The sequence below is a fragment of the Triticum dicoccoides genome, chromosome 5A, assembly GCF_002162155.2.
Source record: "Triticum dicoccoides isolate Atlit2015 ecotype Zavitan chromosome 5A, WEW_v2.0, whole genome shotgun sequence".
NCBI lineage: Eukaryota > Viridiplantae > Streptophyta > Magnoliopsida > Poales > Poaceae > Triticum > Triticum dicoccoides.
The window spans coordinates 420,288,805-420,293,485 of NC_041388.1; the positions used below are offsets into that span (position 1 = coordinate 420,288,805).

General features: G+C 43.4%; 1 long non-coding RNA gene across 1 annotated transcript in view; it reads right to left on the bottom strand.

Moving 5' to 3' along the window:
* Nucleotides 1–3,775: 3,775 nt before the first annotated feature.
* Nucleotides 3,776–4,681, bottom strand: part of LOC119301977 — a 3,336-nt gene continuing 2,430 nt past the window's right edge. The window contains exon 4 of the long non-coding RNA XR_005147279.1: nucleotides 3,776–3,897. This is a non-coding gene — a long non-coding RNA (uncharacterized LOC119301977). The remainder of the gene's footprint in view (nucleotides 3,898–4,681) is intronic.

Genomic DNA, 4,681 nt, shown 5'->3' on the forward strand with positions numbered 1-4,681 from the left:
TCCAATTACCTTATACTCATAGCGAGACTATGTCTCAGCGTCGTTTCGACCTTGTTCTCGCATGTCTGGGTCCATCTCCTTTGCCTCAAAAGTAGGTCATAGCAATTATATTAACTTTTTAGAGATTGAGGTTTCTTTCTACATCTAATGGTTTCTTTATTTCCTGGGAGAAGTATATCCATCTATCTCATTAACCTTCAACCATCCACTGCTCTACAAGGTGGTGTTCCATTCAAGCGTCTCTTTGATTGTTTCTTGATTATTCGGTGCTTCAATTGTTTGGTTGTGTTTGCTATGTCCTTCTTGCCCCTTGTTAAGGCACCAAACTGACTGCCTGTCTGTTGAGTGTGTCCTCATAGGATACAGTGATGAGCATACGGGATATCGTTGTTGGGATCATATTGGTTGTTGGATGCCTATTTCTTGGGATGTGACTTTTGATGAGTCACATCCCTTCTACACGTGCTCATTTTCATCAACTTCTTTATTGGAGGATATCTCTTTCCTCACTTTGCCGACACTCCTATCACTCTTGTTGAGCCGTTATCCATTCATCGTACTCCTCCTGCTTCTTTGACTATTGCAGATCCAGCATAATCTCCTATGATTTCCTCACATCGCTTATCATACACCTTCATCACTGGTAGCTTCCTTGTCACCATGACTTGAGATTTGTCTCGATAATTCCTGCTCGTACTCTGCTATCTTTTCCTCACTTTTATACACGTCGTCCGCATGTTGTGGGTGTGTCTACTAATGTGCCATCTTCCCTATCTCAGCCTACTTATGGCTTGCGTCCTCGTACGCTTCCTACTTGTGGTCTTCCAAGCGTTGGCATTGCTATTCTTGAGACGACTTCATATCCTAACGTTGTTCATCTTGAATAGCAGCATGTGGTGGCGTCGAAGCTTGATTGATGCTCTTGACCACATCGGCGCGTGGGATCTCATTTCTCTTCCTCGTGCTCGTCTCATCACTTCTAAGTGGATCTAAAAGGTTAAGACTGATGGTTCTCTTGAGTGTTACAAAGCTCATCTAGTGGTGACAACATGGTCATGACTATGCTGAGACATTTGCTCCTATAATGGCCAACATGACCACTCTTCGCAGACTTTTCGTCGTGGCTTCTGTTCACCGCCGGTATGTCTCAACTAGCGACGACTCACAAGTACATTGCCTTTGTGAAGGCTCGTCATAATGAGTTTGTTATCTCTGATCTTAGTCCTTGTCATTACTTGCGATCGAGGTTTCTTCTACCTCTAATGGCTTCTTTATATCCTAAGAGAAGCATATCCAGGACTTATTGCTCGTGTTGCTCTTACTGATGAGCACACTCATCCACCTTGTGTCCACCTCCACTCCCTATAAGTCCGGATGGGCATCCTTTGCCTGGTGGCGGATTGCTATGTGTGTTGTCTCGATCCCACATCCCGTGTTCCCTTTATGGGCGACACCATAACCGCATGCTCGAGCACCACCAATGGCGAGCAAGAGCTCCGACAATCGGCGCATACCTGGATTTTATGCACGGGACACGCCCGAGAACACGGCGCTACCTATCGCCAAGGCCAAGGGCACACTGTAGGAGAACGTGGGATGCTTAATCAAGTGCGTGACACAAAATCCACAAACAGGACAAGGACACCAACCCGAATCAGCGGGGAACGAAGAGTGCACAGGCACATGGGATGCTGGATCAAGTCCATCCGCTGCCACTACAGCCAGTCTCTCCGCCTCTATTGCCTTGTTTACAAGTTATTTTCAGATGTTGCTTCATCTCCTTGACTCACTTGTGTGGCCCTCGTCTCTCACCCTTAGTTCGACGTGGTCCTCTTGGATCCGTCTCCGATGATGTCTTTAGACTGTCAGGGTTGTCGGCTTGGTAAACAGGTCCAATTACCTTATACTCATAGCGAGACTATGTCTCAGTGTCGTTTCGACCTTGTTCTCTCTGATGTCTGGGTCCATCTCCTTTGCCTCAAAAGTAGGTCATCGCTAGTATATTATCTTTAAAGATGATTTCTCTCCAGACACCTGGATATATTTTATTTCTTCTCGTAGTGAGGTCTTAATATATAAACGTTTTGCTGCCACAGTTCACATTTAGTTCTCTACCCTTATTGTGTTATGCGATGACTCTATTAAAGAGTATATCTCCAAGCTCTTGCATGGAGTCCTTGCTGAGCAGGGAGTTGTTGCTCAGATCTCTTTTCTTGGTGCTCATGCTCAAAATGACGTGATGGCTAAGAATGGCAAAGGAGATGGACCTTGTTCTCTCTGATGTCTGGGTCCATCTCCTTTGCCTCTCTGATTATGTTGGATTTGCAATAATTGGATAAGTATGAGAATTATGTAGTCTCTCAGCTTGATGCTAAGAATGGCTTTCTTAACAATGAGCTATGTGAGAAGGTTTATATGCAACCACCACTTGGGTATTCTGTTCCTGGCGACATGGTATGTCTTCTTCGTCGCTCTCTATGGCGTTAAGCAAGCCCTAGCGCCTGGTTTTGAGAGTTTTACCACTGTGATGGCTACCGTTGGTTTTGTGAAGGCACATCTTTGTGAGCAGTTTCTTATGTCTAATCTTGGCCCACTTCGCTACTTTCTTGGGATTGAGGTCTTTTTGCTCAAGAAAAGTAATCCAAGATCTTGCTCGTGCCGCTCTTAATGATGAGCGGTTGATGGTGACACTTTGTCTGATCTAACACCGTTTATCTTATCAGGACTCTTGTCTATCTAGCTACCACTCGCCCGAAAGAAGAAACAAACTACAGTGCCCCGTGTCCAAGTGCACCTCTACCCTCCACTATATGCTCCGCGGCTGTCGTCGTGGCAAACTCACTAGCGTTGATGCCTCTCCCACGATGTCGCCAGAGCCTTCATGCCTCTCACACGATGTTGCTAGAGCCTTCAATCTCATGGAGGGGACAATGCCGCCATGGCAGCTAGCATTCCCTCACTCAAATCATGAAGTGTTTGTGAGTGAGATTAACAAAAATACGGGAAAGGAGACAATGACTAGCGTATTAGGGGAATGAGGCCTAAACAGTATTGTTGAGAAGAGTTAGGCCCACTACCAAAATGGTTGGTGTATTCTTCTCCAAAGTGGGACACGCTTTTGATGCAAACAGGACCAAGTGAGATATATTCATACTCTATCAAGCCCAAATGATAATCCCCTTTTTTGGCAAACTTTAACACCGGCCTTCAAATACTAATTTGACCCATTGTCTCCTTTCTATTCAGGTCCATCGTCTCCTTTGGCCTCCAACATTAACGATATTTCTTTCCTCAATACACCTATCTCTCATGTATTTGCCCTCATCCACCCATCCCACCGTGTCTTCCTGTACTATTGTTGTATACCCAATGCCATCATCACATGTCGCTTCACCACCTTGTTTGTTACCTCGGGCTACCTCGCCCCACTCGTCCCCTAAGGCTTCCCCGATGATTCCCCTCATCCTCTTCACTACACTGGTAGTCCACGTTTTGTGGATTCTTTTGATGTCGGTTGACATGTAACAGTAATTATATCATTTTAGAAATCCTATGTAGGTTTGACTAGATGCCTGGCCCATGTCTATACTCTATAACATCGTACGTAAACACGAGAGTGTACCTTAAACTTATCACCATCCTCCAGAAAGCAATATCTATCCCAACCAATGCATCACATGATGGAAAATACAAAAATCTTCCGAACTTTGACAAAAACTTAATAAATAGCTAGTTTGCGATTTCAAAAGGAATATATTAATGATAAGGTGTCGAACAAATATGCATGCATGCTGTATCGTGCTTATAGAGTGAACTCACATGAGCTACAGAACGATCCTCATCTCCGAGGAATTGAGTAGTTGGTGAATGAAAACTTAAATCCATCAGCGGATCTATCTGTAGGAAATGAGGGGAAAAGGGAGTTAGACTTCCTGTTTTACTAATGACCTTCAGAGAATTGTAACTAGACACTGTGCAACCACCATGATGGTGCTTGACAATGCATTTACCATGCAACACATAGAAGATTTGAATATCTATTGGGTATATGGCCTAACCACATGAGCAAGTTATACTTGAACTACCTGCGGATCTGAAAATGTCACAAAGCAAAAGCAGCACTTGCGGTTTGTGCGACTCTACAGCATGGTCTGCAATAAAACCTACATACATCTGCCAACCTTTGAACTGAGCGATGGAGGAAAGGGCAAAAAAATCAATAAATAATCACAAGGATTCATTACCACAACATTTGTCATAGTTTGTTCGAAATTGTAGCATACAACAGCTTATAAATGGATTGGCACACACAAAAACTGGAAATTTGCACTTTGACAAGGTAGCAAAGGGAAACGTTACAAACATATGCAAGTCTATAGAAGCTAGCCTCCCTCCTTAAAAAAACATGATTCTCTTTGGAATAAACTAGCACATATGCCTATGCTTTGCAACGAGGACATAAATATTCTAGTAGTTCAACACCCATCGTCTATGATTTGAAATTCTGGTTGAGAAAAGAGATGTTAAGTTCTTGTAAAAATCCTGATGTTATATACAACAATGGAATTTTGACACTATCTACCATTGTTGTTAAACTGAATTAATATAACTACAATCAGGATACCTTGTGTCAGCTTATCGAAGTGCTAAGACATATCACAGCGAGCATACCTTGTACATT